Source organism: Haemorhous mexicanus, chromosome 15 (genome assembly GCF_027477595.1).
Source record: "Haemorhous mexicanus isolate bHaeMex1 chromosome 15, bHaeMex1.pri, whole genome shotgun sequence".
Taxonomy (NCBI): Eukaryota; Metazoa; Chordata; class Aves; order Passeriformes; family Fringillidae; genus Haemorhous; species Haemorhous mexicanus.
This window is the reverse complement of record NC_082355.1, coordinates 12,690,854-12,708,682: the sequence shown is the minus strand read 5'-3', so window position 1 is coordinate 12,708,682 and position 17,829 is coordinate 12,690,854.

Genomic DNA, 17,829 nt, shown 5'->3' with positions numbered 1-17,829 from the left:
TTGAGGTTAACAGCAAAATTAATCCTACAAAACTCAGGATTTTCTGGAAAATGGAGTGAACTGGAAATGTTATTTCATTAACAGATTTCAGCTGTATGGAATTGCAACAATCCTGATGCTTTAAAATAGTAATTTTTTTTAATAAAACTATTAGCTACTATTAAAATTGTCTTTTTTTTCTTAGTCTGCTCTTGGAATCTTTAAAGTTGATATATTTCAAATTTGGGAAATACTCTTTTTAAGACTGTAAACACAATCATTAATTGTTTTATACAGTGACAGGGTAAACATCTATTTAAACCAACATCTGGACAAACAGGTGCTTCCCCATTCAATATCCTATTAATAATTCCACTTAGTTCTCTTTCCTGCTGATGCCAAACGATTTGTGAGGGATTTAAATCACAGTGGTATAAAGTGTCACCTGCTGATAGCAACTTAACATATTTGAAATATCCAAGGCATCCAAGTTTATCGTGTGTCTTGGGCTAAAGTTCTGTCAAATACTGTGACCTAATTCCAGTCCATGTTGGAAAGACCTCAAATAATACCTGAGTAATGCAGAGATGCATCCATCACTTAGCAGGGGACACCTGGTCATTTCAGTCACAGCCCAGTCTCCAAGTTTCACACAGTTTGCTTTGGATTGTTTGAAGGGGTTGGTTTGTTGTTTTGAAATTTGTTTTGCTTAGTGATACTTTTTTTTCCAAGGCAGAAAAATCACAACACTTGGGAATGACACAACTTTCCCCACTTTGTTTTTTTAGGAGTATTGTTTGACTAAGCACACAGGCCAAATACCAATTAAAATTAAATTAATTTTTAAAATAATTACATTCCCTGAATCCTGAATGAAGCTTGACCTGCACATACTGACCCTCTGAAAGCACACAAGTATCAATTTCTATTCCAAAGGTGACTGCACATTAGTGCAGTGGCAAGTGACCACTGTATATTCCTTACATATTTAAGCAAGAAATCTTCCATATTTAAGTACTGTTATATCTTGCAGTTTAATCAATTAATTGTTTGTAATGGGAGATAAGATCAATGATGGTGTGACTAATAACAAGGATAAAAAAACCTTATTGCTGGATTAAATTTATAAATGTGAATACAAATCCTGTTACTCAAGGCAGCAGAAAACACAAGTTTTCCTGGACTACTGACTTTACACAAGAAGAAAGGTGACAAAGTTTTGCTAAAATAAACCACAGAAGAGATTTTTTTGGAACAGCAAAAAAAGTCAGTTTAAGTTCAACCAATCTGAATGTTGAACTATATTCACTAATTCTACATTAATGAGTTCCTCTCCAGATTATTTAAAATAAAAAAATAATTATAAATACTTATTTTAAAAGCACTTCTGCTATGATAAAAGATGGTCATATGACAGCACAGCTTAGAGTCGGAAGGGTTGATGGCAAACCAATCATTAAAAATTAGGCTCAAAGAACTGGGCTTTGATATGAATGAGAGAATCAGGGAATAATTGAGACTGGAAGGACTTCAGGAGATCATGTCCACAGACAACAGGACAGATTGCAGTGCCAGTTATGACAACGTGGAATTGGTTTTTCTGAATAAATTGTCTGATTCTAATAGAAAGTGGGCATGAAAATAGCATTCAGCAACTCAAGTCATCACATGCATTCATTGAAAATGTAAAAAATAAAAATAACATCCTTTCTCCTAGACTGCCAAATTAAATAGAAATAGAACTTTTGTTATCACCAGCAAACAAAAGATGAAAAAGCTGGACCCTCCCACTTACACAGCTGAAGTGACTGAGTCTCTTTAGGGTCAGCATTCAATTTTTCTATTTCTCAACAGAAGAAAAAGAGTTTCCATGGATCCAACAAACTAAAAAAAATCTGCATTTTGACATCAAGCATTTTGTCTATTAATTCTCTTCATATATTTCTCTTGCAGCACTTTCAATTCAGTAGTAACATGCTATCTCTTACAAATATTCGCATGGTAACAGAATCACTGTCAAATTCCCAACTTTCCTACAGTCCACAGTCAGTTTGAAGGGCTGACAGTTTTCACAAGCTTGTATTCATTTGGTTTTGCTATTGGCTTGGGGTTTCTTTGAACCTGAAATGAGTTCACACACTATGCACAAATATTTTACATTGAAATTTGAAGGCATGCATTTAGGAAGGGACAGTTCACCTTTGCAAGCCCAATTCTCTTAAGGTATGAATTTAAGAACTTCCTTCCTGTGGACTTGCACATCTGAAATTCTCATGTCTGGGCCTCCAGATCCCCTAGGGCTGCCACAAGTTCAGCACTCCATTTATAAACACAGAAGAGTCAAAAGCAAGAGATGACCTACAATATATTCCTTTATACTGTTTTAAACAATTTGAAGCAGCAGCTTCCTCCCCTCAGTTCATTGGCAGGTAAAAAAAATAAAAATTGCTGCAGCATCAGGACTAAGTGCAATAACAGTATTATACACTGTGATATGAAGGTTATTATCCAATCATCACAGAAGGCAAAATATGACAGAACTACATAGACAGTGCTCTCAAAACCAGCCCAAAGAGAGCATTAAAAAAAGCATAATTTTTATTTTAAAAGAAACAGTAAAAAATAGTAAAGTTGGATGCAAAAAAAGTGAACAAGAAACATAGCATGGTCTTCCCAAAAAGAAAGGATGAGACATTGATGAAAAATCCCTGTGGTGTGTTCTTTAAATGGCAAGACACAGTGGAGTCAGGCATCTCCTGAACATTCTCCTTTGCAGAGGAGAAAAATTATTATTATATTTGTCTTTCTAGAGCAATATACTCAATTTTAGCTTCACTAATGATGCCAAAACTTCACAAAATGAAGAGAAACACAAGAGGATAAATAAAAGTAGAGTGCCTGGATTTCACATACCACATGCTGCTCGTGACTGTCTGAAATTCTGACTGCAGGAAGATTTACATCATTGTTCCTGAAGTTGCAGAATAAATTCAGAAAGCAGAGGAGACAGTAACAAAGGAATAAAGAGAATTAAAGTGCTGCTGAAAGGAAGATGGAACTGTTAAATGCAGTTACTGAAAATGAAAAACAGCTGAATGTGTCAGATTCCAGAGAGCCACATTTTATAATACAACTTAAATAATCAGATATTCTTACCAGAACGAGTGTTGTATTTGATGTACTCTGATGAGAACCAGCTAAGTTTTCTCCTGAAAGAACATAAAATGAAAATTATGTCAGGAAACAGCAGCTTGAAAATTCCTGGTCAAAACAAAAATGTTTCAGATTGTTTATGCATCATTAATATGGATTCATTCAGGCATAAGTATTCTTAGTTATAACAATATAACATAATATTCTTTTTAATAACAGTCTTATTGTGGAAGAGGTTTTTTCACCAAGCTGATGATAAGACAGACATTTTGACAAGTGCAGAGCAGCTATCACACCTGCTTATTTACTATTTCTACTACAGAGTCTCTAGGATCCCAGCTGTGGACAGAGAGGATTTTGTGATACTACTTGAGACATAAGAAGGTATAGAAACATTCTTTATGTTAGAGATTTTAGGTGAGTAGAACTAAGGGGGGAAGCGGAAATCACTGGGCCTAAGCCTGACAAGAACTTTTTTTTCTGTTCTAAAGCCAAATGGTTAGTTTGAAACACCTAATTCCATGTTAATGCAGGTTGGAGTTTGTGACCCTGGTTCTAGCAGTGTGAGTGACTGTGCAATAAATGGGGGGGTTTAACACCTTTTCTGTCAACCTGCCATGCAGCAGGCCCAGGGCCGGCCTGGCCTCCCTGGCAGTCAGCAGCCCAAGAGAGGAAATGCCGAGTCATGATGGCTGGACCTAAGAAACCCCTTTTTCTGCCTTCACACCCTTGCTTATCTCTCCCTAAGACTACAGGTCACCTCCCTTTTGACCCTTACTGTTGGACAATTCCTAAAACCCCCGTACCCTGTAGAAAGAGCCCAGCTCAGCAGAAGAGCTGTCCCTGAGACCTTCCCAGAAGACATCAATAAAGCCATCCCTGTGGAACCTCACACAGCCTTCTCCTCTGTCTCCCTGCGTCTGCCGCGGCACCCAGCAAGCCAGGAGCTGAAATCCCAAATGAGCTGATCTCACCTAAGCTTGCTAAGGCTGCCAGCGGCTGGGAGCTGCTGGGAGCTGGGACAGGCTATGCCCAGCAGGACTGCACTACCCCGACCCCGCTGCAGCCGGCCGGGATCCCTCAAACCCACAGAGGCCACAGGACTGCCATTAGGAAATCCCGTGGGACAATCAAGTGATTGGCAAGGTGTGCTGGTGGGCTTGAGCACATGACTAAAGATACCAGAATTTGGCTATGATTATGACTAACCTACCAGAATTTTCACTTACTTTAGCCCAGTAGCTGCTCTAGGAGGAGGCTGAGGCATGAGGCTCTTTTATACCCATCAGAAATTGCCCTTTTGTCACTGTGTCCATCAGCAGGTAGCAGCTCTCATGGTGGGATGGCCCATTTGTTTTGTCATGCCAACGTGTTTAATGAAGCAGCCACATGCATTAATGGAGCATTCTGGCAGGGTTCAAATGCTGCCCTCCTGATGCTGGGGCTGTTCTCTGCTCCCTCAGGTAAGGCAGCAAGGAGCCCTTTGTGTCCACATTTCCTCCTGCAGCAGCAGCCAATTCTTCTCATGCCACAGCCCTTTCTTATCCAAATGACTGCACTAACTCCATCAGGACACGTGGCTCCTGTCAGCTTGTGACAAGCCACACGTGAAAGCTTCTGCTTAATGGCAAGTACTCACTTTCTTCCACATAATAACAGCAGAGCAATTCTTATCTTTTTTATAGAGGAACGACTAACAGATGTCAGCTACATTTTTTTCAGCCAGTAACCGGGGATTCCTAAAGTCCATCTTCGATCTCTAACTTGCCCCTTTTCACACCTTTGTGCAAGTCACCTGGACATGTGCCAGGACTCACAGACTCTCACTCCAGCCACCTGTTAGGCTTTCACATTGTATTTCTACTAATTCTCTTTCCTGATTCAAGCCATCATTACTGATTAAACAAAAGAAACACAGCCACTGCTCTCTTGTGGGTGCCTTCCTCCTGGATACAAAGAGATGAAATTTAGGATTAAGATAGATGGGGCTATTATAGTTGTTGACATTGCTTCTGTTGTGGAGCCTTTGCATGTCCCAGTGCTACATTACACTGCACTGAACAGAAACAGCGACACATTTACACTTCACAATCACCTTTTCATATACAATGGTATTAAGCAACCAGTGGTGCTATCCATTAAATTGCATGATTACACACCAGGGAAGGTGTATGCAGTGAAGGAAATGAAATATCCTTTCAGTTTGTGAGAGCAGCTGGAATTTGTTATCACTGCAGAAATCAAGGCACCAGAGTACAGAGAGTACAGGAACTTACAGCACAAACCCATCGCTGACATTCAAAGTCAAAAAGGTTCCTGTGCTGGAAATAGGGTTTCTAAGCCCATAAAAGAAACTCCAAAGGTAATATTGTTTAGGTTCCTACTACTGACACAGGCTCAATTCATGCTCCTGAAAGCAAACTGAAGAACCTCTAGCTCTACCTGTCCCATGTAGCCTCTGTAGAATTCAGAACATCTCTACATTTTATTACCTGGTGTTGCCATCTTATCACAGGGGTTCCATACTGTTGTCTCCTATCACAAAAGTTCCATACCTTCTTGGTGCTTCTCCTGGGCAGCTCTTCAGAGCACTGACTCTTTCTTCTTCACACAGCAGCCAGCTGACTCCAGTTCCCTTCTCCAGGGCCCACCCCACTCTTTTATAGCACTCTTCTTCTCATTGCTTACAGCTGTGGCCTGTTAAAGTCAGGCCTGTTCCTGATCTTTGATAATTGGCCCAGCTGCAACTCCTTAGGGGTGAAATTACTTTCTACACTCTCTTTATTTTCTTATATTCTATCCTCCTACAACCTGGTACCAGCAGGAGTGGTTTTTTAGACAATTCTGGGAAAAGGAAAGAGCTGTGAAAGATTTATGATATTCTATTTATTTGCAAACATTTGGTGTAAAAAAGTTTTGGTAGCTTTCACAAATCTTCACAAATTAAGAAATATAAAGCTCTAGTTGAATCAGTTATGAAAATGCAGCTTTAGTGCACTGAGAGTACAAAAATTACAAAGGAGCTGTTACCTGATGGATCATTCACACCTCAATTTTCAGATAAAAACTCTCCCAAAAACATAAGAACATCTATACTTCACTAATTTAGTGGTAGATTCAAAATTGTTTTCATGGTCCCAGTATAAAGGCAAATAATTTGAATTATTCAAGGAGAAGATATTAAATCCTCCAGAAACTAATACATATATGCTTCAATCACAGGCATCCTACATTACCATCATGATTTAAGCAATATTAAGATAAAGATGGCAGTTCAAAAGATTAGGTTAAGTGTGGTATGTCTTTCCCTAAATGAGTACTCTATCTTTGAAAAAGAAATTTAGTCTCTAAAAAGCATTTTTGTTCTTTAAGATTCTTTTGGACACATATCAGACATTTGGGTGGATGTGAATAACACAAAAGATCAGTACTTCTTTCGACACACTAGTTAAAAGAAATAGATTATTTTATTCAAGTGCAGTATAATTATTTTTTACATCTGTTGAAGCAGAGAAATTACTTTTGTTTGTATTAGAGTTGAAAATGACAGGGAAGCTTCTGTGCAGCTTCAGTGGGGTGGAATGTGCTCAGAGGATTGAGAAACTCTGAAACACTTGGTAGCTTCAGATTTCTAATAGCTGCATGCATACTGTAATTAGAATCTAAACTAAAAGTGATATACACATGAAAATAAAGCATGGCACACACCAAAATGAAAATTGTGATACAAGGAGAATTGCAGTCATGAATTTTTTTGTAACAAATGAGTACTAAAAGCCATACTATCTCTTCTGAAGGTGTAGCTAGCTAGCTGGCTTACCTAAATAATACCAAAATATCAACTCACTTCTCACAGGATCCATACACATTTCCTGCCCCTCAGACGAGCCCAGCAGGAAGATGAACACTTTCCAATTTCCCTTGGACACACAGCAGGGAAGTGGGGCTGGCACTGCTGATTGCTGTGGTTGGGCAGGTGCAAGGAGCAGCAATGGGAATGCAGCCCCACCTGGACCCCAGCACTGCCCCAGTGCCTGCAGCCAGCTCCTGCTGAGCCCAGACACTCACCCACATCTTCCAAAGGTGCTGCAAAGCACCTGCAGAGGGGTTTGGTGCCAGCCTGTCCCCCACTCTCCAGATGTGAGGTGGAGCAGAAGCCCACCGTGCTGCTCACCCTGTGCAGAGCAGAAAGCTCTCAGGGCACTGCATTTCACAAGAGCAGTGCAACCCCTGTGCATGTCCTGCTGTGCTGAGCCCTTCAGAACATCATCCACCTTTCCCCAGCCTGACAGGAAGCTGGAATTCTGCAAGTCACTGCAGATTGCTATGGGCACTCTCACTGTGCCAGGAGGTACAAGAGCCAAGATAACCCCACTCTCTACTGTCCTACAGTGGGACTGATTTAGATTTCAAAGGACTTTTAGACACCATCTCAAGTTTAGGCCAAGGCAAGGCTACATCACTGTATATCCAGCAGAGTTCTGAACATGTCTGTGGGTGGAAATCCCCCAACCTTTTTTCTTAGCTCCAGTGGCTGACTAGCATCACTTTGGGATCTGCCCCTCTCCCCTCACATTCAAGTGCATTTCTCTTGTTCTAGCTTATATCTGGTCTCCTCTGCCCTTTTGCTACACCCCTCCAGGAGTCTTCACTTTCTCCATAAAATCCTTTTGAGTAATTGAAAACGGCAATGGGATCCTCTCCAAAGTCTTTCCTTAGAAGAGATCCAGCTCTTCCAGTGTCTCCCCATATGTTGTTCTCCAAACCCCTAACAATTTAATATCATAAGTAATACTAATTGACCATGCCATCCTTACTACCTGCTGCCTTTCTGTATTTACTGCTGCCATTGAGTCAGTCATTTCTAGGACATTTTTTAAACTTATTACACAAATAGTTATTGCATGGCTACAGAACACTTCCAGTCAAAATCCTGTTGAATTCTAAATTAGGCTTGGATTTGAGCCCCATTTCTCTACCAGGATATAATTTATTACTTTTATCTTCCCAATAACTAAAAAAATAAGTACAGCTGTCAGTAGCATGGGACTAGGGAAAAAATGTGGAAATATGACTTATACAGGAAGTACCAAAAGCTCATTCATTCTCATGGCTGTACAACAAAAAGCAATTATGAAGGATGACTGCAAAACTCCTGGTATCTCCCCATCTGAGCTCAAACCTGCTCTGTAAGTAGCAGCATGTATTTCTTTCCCCCTCATTAAAAACAAAATGCCTATTACAGACACAAATACAAAACCTAGTAAAGTTAACCATCCAATAATACTAGAAAATGAAATTTCAGCCAGCTAAACATGAGGAATCACAGTACTGGCCCAAGGTTCAGCAGTTTTACTGACACAGCATTTCTCAATATTCTCCAGTGCCTGCTGGGTTTGAGGTAAGCAGTAGGAAATGGAAGGGAAATATTAAAAAAAAAAAAAAGGAGAAAGGTCAAATTTGAGATCAGTCACCAGCCTATACGTGAATGAGCTCTATTCTGAAAGAATGTGGTACATGAGAATGTATCATAACTGCAGATGCCACTTAGCATTCTTCCAGCTGCTCATCACAGAGTGCCTCACCATCCAAGGCTGCATATGTCCACTTCTCCTGAGTCTTCACAAAGAGCCACAGCAATATTTTGCCTTCTTCCTTCCTTGCTTTTGCCTTCTCCTATCTACTCCTGGCTGAAGTTTGCACACATCGAGGGGTTGTAGGTGACTTTGAAATCAGGTTAACATTCTTCAAATATAAAAATTGACAGTGCTCTTTGTTTTCCTACTCTGACCCTCACAATTAAATCAAATTCATCAGCTCTTGGTCACAATTTGTTCCATGTCTGGACACAGCCAGTTCCAGCTGCCTCCTCACAGAAGCTCCAAGTCCCATCAGTCTCCTGTGCTCTCTTTTTGAAGTGGGGTGAACAACTATGGACAATGAGGCAATGGAAGCAAGGGCAGGGGAGGATCAGATGGGACAGGTGTCACAAATACAGCTCTGCTTTGGGATGGCTGTGCCTGACAAAAAAAAAAAATGGGCTTTTAACAGAAGAGAAGGACCTGAATACGTCTAAAGAAAATGACTTCATGAACTACACATTGAAACACACTTTCCTCTGGAATACAATTAACAGGATGTTTTGTTTCAGGGTTGGTTTTGGGTTTTGCTAACCATGATAACTCTTCTTTCTTCCTAATCCTAAATAATAATATGGATCAGAAAAACTTACTAGACCACAGGCAGACAGGATTAAATGTCTTTTGAATCATGGTCTCAGTGAAGTCAGGTCCCCAAAGTAAGGCAAAGTATTCTGTACTTTCATCAAGGCCAGGTAAGACAACTTTCCCTGATTTCAACATCCTTTTGTCAATGCATCAGGCATGAGCACTCCAAGCACAAGGCAACAATAAAAGTTAACTTAAGAGCAAATTTGGTTGTCTTTTGGAAAGCACACTCTGCAGACTGGTAGGAGAAGGAAGAGTAACTGCTGCCAGGACTGGAACAGGGATGCAGGTGTCATTAATGGATCATCTGGATCATGACAATCCTTCCAAACATTCCACCCAGCTCCTGGGCCCTGCATGCCCAGAGCTTCACAGAAAAGAATGTCAAAGGGATTTCACAAAAGTGGCAGTTGAGTTCTGGCAAAGCTAAGAAGATCCTGGTGTGAGCATTCAGCAGATGATTTACAAATAAATGAAACCTGAACAATGCAAATTTTCAAAGACACATTTTCATAGAATATGGATTTCAGCATGTTCTCTGGAGTCCTGCTTTCACCTCTAGCACTACAGTGGTATGCATATTATTTCCATAGAATTGGTTTAGTCTATACTCACCTTTGCTAGAGATTTCTGGCATGAAGAGAAGGGTAGGCAATGTGGAGAGCTACTTTTCAATGTCAGACTGTCAGCACATCCAAGCAAAGACACAGAGACACTAAAGCTGTACTGAATGCAATTGAAAGGATTCATTCACAAGTATTTACCCTTTTCTTGCTCTAGAAATCATCACAAAGTCCTTATTACTCCTCAAAAATATGAAGATAGAGATACAGTATTGTAAGAATTAATAAAATTGTACCAAACACATTAATGTATTACTGGATCTAAGAAAAATCCTTCCAAGTCACTGGTTTTGCCTCAGTACTACAAATGTTGGATATTTCTTAATAAAGCTACAAAGGCTATTGCTGGTCACATCTTGAGAAGTCTTAATATATTCTCCAGAAAGAATTTCAATATTGTGAAGACTCAGTGCTTCAATTATTAACTAGGTTATATTTTGGGTTTTTCTAGCCTGATTTGAGAAAATCCTTTCACAAAATCAAAATATTTTTGTGTCTCAGTGTCTTGATATATAAACAAGATAGATAATTATTTTGTTAAAAAACGCCCTTTAAATAATAGATGAAGTCAGCAAAATCAGGAAAAATATTTTAGACTTCTTGGTTATGAAGACTAATAATGATAAAAATCAAACTTAAAATGCCAACACTTCATTCTACACCAAACCCCAACAGTCCTAACTGAGCTGGTGTCATTGAGGCAGACTAACAGGATGAGTATATGTGCATTTAGTGTGCACTGTTGTATGTTTGCTGGGGAGTCATCATAGCAAAATAAATCCAATATAGCAATGGAAAAGGTTGTGTTATGACTCATAAATATTTATAAACCAGGAAAACAGTAAAGTTGGGTTTGATGTTCAGGAAAGAAAAGATTTATTTTTCATGAATCCAATTCTTTAAGAGCTTCAGTGTGAAACATTTTTAATCCTTATATAAATGACCTTGATAAAATGAATAAATTGAGCAAGGCTATCACCTAGTGGTCAATGGGAGCAATATTTTATTTTTTCTGGTGAACTCTTTTTATTTGCTGGGGAAGTGTTTTGGGGGCCTTTTTTTCCTCTGTAGAGATCTGTCAAACACTGACTCTGCACAGCAATATTACATAAGTAGCACATGAATACATTAAGAAACCCCGTTGTGCCAATGTTTTATTACTTGTAATTTATTTTTTATGTCCGGTAGCTCTTTTAAATCATCACAAAAATTCCTACTAAATGCTTAATTTCACTTAGGGTTGTTTTGTTTTTTGTTTTTTTTTTTTTTCCCCCCCGGAAGCAAATCTGTCTACATTAAAAGCCTTTTCAGAGATTTTCAAGAGTATGAGGCATAGAGTTTAGGCAACACTGTTCTGACCAGGATACAGGGAAGAAAATACCAAGAAGGTATTTCTAGCAGATAGAAAAACTAAACTGAAGGGAAAAATAAAATGGAGTCATTCCTAAAATAAGTAAATAAATACAAAAGGAAATAATCAGTGCCAATTCACCGTGAAAATGGGTATTTTTGGGAGGGCTGGGCGACAAGTTTGGGGTATAAAAGCAAAGAAAACAACCCCCCCACACACACACAGAGGCCCTGGGAGCTGTGCACTGCTGCAGACAGCACTGCAGAGTCCCAGAGCTGTCACAGCCCGCTGCTCCGGAGGCGACACCGGCACAGAACAAAAGCCAGAGCGTGCCCTAAGCAGCTTAGTCCCCACACCTCCACACTGGTATTAGCCCAGGGCATTATATACAGCCTGTAGGATTACCTTATCAAGGGCACAGGGGCCACAGCTTCAGGGTTTAGCTGGACAATCAGCACACTGTAATTATTTGTCACACTGGAAGAGGAAATAGTTTTACATCTTGGAGGTTTCCTCCTTGGTTTTTGGCAGTTTTGTGTCTCAGCTGAGACCAAAAAGTGAGAGGGTGCAGTTTTTTCAGGAAGTATTGGTGCTATTTACCTTCAAACCATTTGGAAAGGTTATTCTAAACAGACTTCACTATTTTTAAACAAACAAAACCCCAAAACAAACCAAACAAAGAAAATCCAACATGAAACCAGAACTTGAGCTGTGACAAGCAAAGTTTCAGCTTAGAAAAGAAAAAGTTGTTAGTCTCCTGGACTACAGGGAACTTGATGAAAAGATTGGGCACATTAGTGCATCCAAATTTTTCAGCCCATGGACAGTGATAAATCCCTTTTCTCCATGACACCCCACACTATGTAGCAAAGAGTCACTTAACATTACTTCCATAAATGACACTGGAGATATTGACCAGAAAATGTGAAGAGTTCTATTTATTTGGGAGACAAAATTAAAACATTTCCTTCTCAATTTGACCCATGACATTTTTTCCTCATGCCCCATCATTTTGTTTGTCATCACTCCTCCAAACAGGACTAGAGTATTTCACCTGCAGCCACAAGGGCCCAGCACAGGTGACAAATCCTGTCTGCACACTGGCTGACTGCAGTTGGTGACCCCAACCACAGCTTGTGCATCAAAGCACAACCCTGGTCAGGAACAGCATGTCAGGAATCCCCAGGGAAATAAGAAACTCCACCCAGAAAGAGTGACAGAACTCAAAAGGCAAGTCTCAAATACTGCTCTCAGCTTTCCACCACACTTCTTTCTACATGGTGGTGGTGAGTGATACATGTGCTATCAGTTTTTCAGTTGTGTAAAAGCAATTACAGAGTACTTGCCAGAAAATACCAGCAACAGTGAGAATTTGCATGGAGTGTATTTGTATCCAGCCAGTTTCCACTGCCAGGTCTTCCCCTTACTCATCACTGTGTTAATTGTATTCACACTTTATTGCTGAAATACTCAGCATGGACAGACAAGGGATTTCCACATGAACATATGAAGCATTCATATGTGAATGTCACTTCAGATCTGAGACAATATTTCCTAAAAGTTTTCACAGCCATGACTCATTCATGGTCTTTTTCCAAGGTTACAACTGTTTTCTGCAGTGTTGTTGCTGCTAAACCTCTCAAATACAGGATATGAGAGCAGATCTGCCTGGATCACCCCGTCCCAGGGAGTATCCTGAGAGTATCCCTTACACTGAGTGCATGTTTACTCCCACTGAGTTGTAATGGAAGCATTATTTAGAGTAATTGCAGTTTTATCATGAGTTAAATCACATTGAAAAATAGAAAACCACAACTATGGTGTGCGCCCAGTTTTTGTTTCAGAAATAAAAGTCTAAGCTGAACTTCAGTGTGAAATTGGATTCCCCCTCTCTGATAGTATCTCTGATCATATCTGCAGGTGTTAATTGCTCTTCTAATAATACCAAAACTAACTACATTAATGCTAACAGTAGAAACATGGACTACTGAAACTTATTACCAAGGTCCCAATGTATAAAGACACACATTGTCCCCTTTTACTCCTCCAAATAAGACTGGTTAAAACCAGCACAGTGTCCAATTCCCTGAAGACTTTATTAACTCAGGCCTGCAGTGTTAAATCAGTCAGGTAGCAGATCAGACAGAATTAGATTAGACAAATTAATCAGTGGAGGGTGCATTGTACAATATCCAGTTCAACCTGCCTGCAGTTATATTACATTTAGAATTTAGGGACAAGTTTCAGTCTTTAATGACAAATTCACTTTTTTCTTCACATGCCAGAAGTTAGCTGGCAATGTACTGAGTTGGAAACACTAAAATAGGAAAAAACAATTGCTGCACAGTATTAGCATATCAGGCTGCTTGGTAGTTTGGAATTCCCAAGGCATAAAACACATCGAAACACACTTGCAAATTTGATCTGTTTAGAACCTTGCTGTTTTATCTGCAGTTCAGCTTCTTTAAATTGCACCTTCACTTGTGCTACCACATTTTTAAAAAGAAATAGTTCAACAACATCTTCTGGAAAGTTTTGCCTCAAAGTACTCATTTCCTACCTTTTGTCCTGACCACTGCATTGTCTAAAGGATCCTGGGCTATTCCAGATGTAAATCTTTAATAATCTTTTCATTCACCCAGCTCATTTGCTCTAGGCACTCAAAATATTATTTTTGTGGGACTTTCATTTAAGATCAACAGCACAACTAACCATGATACTTTAACAGGGTGAAAATGAGAAATGGAACAAGATCCACTACAAGTCAAATAAAAAAATAAATGCAGCACCCTCCCTCTTTCAACTCTTCTCCCACTGTCAAATGTTATATATTTTAGAGAGAAACCCAGAAGAATTAACTACATACTCAAACATATTTGAGGCTGGACATGGCACCTGGAGCTCCACCCCAATCTTTTAGCAGGGTCAGCTGTAACAGAATGCTTAGGGGTGGGTTCTGTTGATTATGAACACCCCAAGAACTCGCCCATCTGGCTCTGCCAGTGCTCCCAAATCCTTACAGCAGAATAGATCTTTCCTATGCAATGAATCTGAGAGAGAAATCATAACTGTCACTGAGGATAATAGGTCTTTTTAAATGAAAACCCCTATTTTTCGGTAGGTAGTAACAAGTTTTCACTCTGAAAGAACAGCTGCGCCAAAGAAATCTAGGTCATGAAGACTCCACTATTTTCTGTGAAAGAAAATATCAAAGGAATTTTCCCCTTAGTGTAACTGAATTTTTAGCATTTAAAAATTTCAGTATGATAAATCAATAGCACAATTTAAAGCTTTCACTCTCCAAAAGAACAAAATATTTCCTGTTTCTCCTCACAGAAATATTTCCCTCTAAAATAAAATTTAATAGAATTGACAGAATTTTGTCAAGCACTGAAACTTTATCAGAACTTAAACTTTAACCATGTGTGTTGAAAATTGGTATTTTTCAAGCACCCACCAAGCAGGAGCAAACAACATGGTAAGAACCTGGGCATCACCCACCTCCCACTCTGCAGCAGGAGATGAAAGCACCTCCAAAATTAACTTTGCTTGTACTCAGTGTCCAGATAAAAGATCCTTCACATACTGCATGCACTGACTCAAATCAATGAATCAAAGTCTCCCTCAGAGTCAAAACAACTGCTCCTCTTGGCTCAATTCTGCAACAATTCTCACGGAAAATTTATTTTAGCTATGTGGCTTCAAACCTAGGAGGCAAAACACATGAACACGAATGCTATTGCCAAAGCATTCCAGAAAGGGAACAAAGAACCCAAACGTGGGTTTGGCTCTACCTCTAAAGCCAGGGGATTTGGATAGAAGATCATAATGCAAGGTTAAAGTTAACAAATATTGATGAGGGATGCAGTGTAATGTGATGTCTGCTAGGGGCAGAATTACTGAAGAGTACAACTTCATCCTTTTTTTGGGGGAAGAAAAGACCTCCAGGTGTTGAAATACATAAATAATCTAGCTCTACAGTTTTATTATTCTCCCTGTCTTGCTTCTAGCTTCAGAAATCAGCGCCTCCATTTTTATTAAAGATGATAAAACAGTTCAGGGCTTGCACAGTCTCAAGAAGGCAATGACACAAGAAGCAGGATCTGTATTACACACATTTGTATGGATGGATTGGACCCAACAAATGAATTAGCTCAATCCAGCTCTTCACAGCTAGCACAGAATCTTGTTTTGGATTAATTTTCAGGCAGGAGAACTGTTTCACTCAGAAGATGAAGTGTTTTGGAATGAGTTTGAATGAGATAGTTAGAAACATCACATCTAATCTTTTTTTAAATCACACACATTTAAACTGCCACAGCCAAAGAGCCTGTTCACTTTCTGCTTTCAACCACACTAGTAGAAAATCCAAGGGAAAAATATCATAAAAACCTTATCTGCTCTGTGATTTTTTGGGAACTGAATAATAATAATACTTAACAGTGATATAGCACTTTAGTTCTTCAAAGCACTGCATAATCATTAACTGAAAAAATAATCTGACAACAATAACTCATCTACCTCCCATCTGCCATCAGCATTGCACTCCAAATGAGAGCACTGCAAAGAGAACATTACTCAGTGCAGCCAACACCAACTCTCTTATTCTGTTTCTCAGATTTCTCTGGTGCACTTCCTGCAGGGGGAAAAGGGGCCAGGAGGGCAGCACCAGTGAGGAGAGCCCTGGGCAGCCACAGCTGAGAAACTGCTGCTGCAGCTCAGGGGATGCTCAAGGTCAGCTCAGCCCACAGTAGCTGTGGGCCATGGCCACTGCAGGACTGAGACTGGCTTATTCCAGACAGAAAAAATAGTCACTGTTGGTGTTTGAATTAAAATCAAACTAAAACCCACAGAATTCTTCAATTGCCAGCTCAGCACAGGTTTACTGAATAACTAGGGAACTCCTCTGTCTTTGGCAGGGATGTGGAAAGCCTAGGAACAGAAAACTACTGAGTTTTCATGATTCTCCTTCTCCAAAATGTGCAATTTAAAATTGTAAATGCAAGATTTCCACACAGATTGACTTGATTACTACAAAGACATCAGGTAACAATAAGTGTTTATGCATTCACTTTGGGACAAGTAGAGTAAGCAAGTAGTAAGAAGCAGTAACTTATTACTAACTGGCTACTTCTACCTCATCCATTTTTCACTTATACATTCTAAAAACTTACTGTATAGCAATGAAAAAAACCATGACAAGTAATCCAGAGCATTCAAGAGGTCACTTTCTCAAAAATTTTCCCTGAAATTGGAAATACAGAGAAAAAGGATCCCTGATAGTATCTCTTTGGGAAAGCAGCTGCAGCAAAGCAGATATACAAAAGACAATTTTCAGATTTAATCTCTCCCCCACCTATTTATTCCTTCATTTCTCTCTTCTATATAAACACTTGCAACTGTGCTGTGTATTCTAGGTATTATGAAAATAAATCCTTTATTTGCATTTTACCTTAATCTGGCTTGAATCAAGGGGAACTTCAAGGTACCTTTCCAAAAAGGACACATCTCCTAAAGGCAGAGCAAGTCAAAAAAACAAAATACAGGGATTCCTTTACAAGTGCTTTGGCTTCTCAGCACATTCTCCAAAAGAAAAACCTTATTTGCCCAAGACAGTTGGACTGGTTTGACAATGACCAGTGAAGGATCAAGAGCAAATCACCTTTTAGTTAGTAAGGTACAATGTGTGGAACACTCCATCTTTCTGCTGGGATACAGCAGAGCTCACCTCATTGTCAGATCTGTGCAGTAAACACCACCAGAGGTGTCATATTCACAGCAAAACCAGCCACTCATTGCTGTACCTGGCAGTTTTGACACCCCATTCACTCCAGAAATGGTTTTATCCACAACTTATTTGCACAGCCCAACTGAATTTGGGCTTCATGTACTGTAAATATTGGAAAAATTATACATCTTAAGCTTTAGTTATCAAGCAAAATAACTTTTACATGTGCCTCAGACCATCTAGTGAAGGCACAGAAAACACCATTGCTTTAGAGAGAACTCACAAGGCAGCTCCTCTGAGGCTCACTAAGTTATGGACCCAGTACCTTTGGGAGGCACAAGGTATCACACACAGACACACAGGCCTTTCTTCTTTTTATGAGCCTACACTTTGTGGTGCACATTAAGGTTTCTATATCAGCTTGCATTCTGCTGAAGAAGCCACCCGGCTGGGCACAAAATCAAACTGTAACACCCCCTTACAGAAATGAAGTTATCAACATTAGAAGCCCATTTACCATCTTTTGAGAAAAGGGCACAAGTGTTGCAGTTCTCTTTGTCATAAATAATTTAAAAAGCATTAAAGAAATTAACACCATGTGAGTCAAAACTTATAAAAGGAACAAGAAAGCAAAAATGACAATTTTGTTCACAAGTTAAAGTGAGTTTTTCAATTATTATTTAAAGGAATAACTTTTTTCCTCTCTTAATGCAATAAAAACTAGTTAGCAAGCTTTTCTTTCCTCTTTCCTTTCTTCAAGTCTGTCTG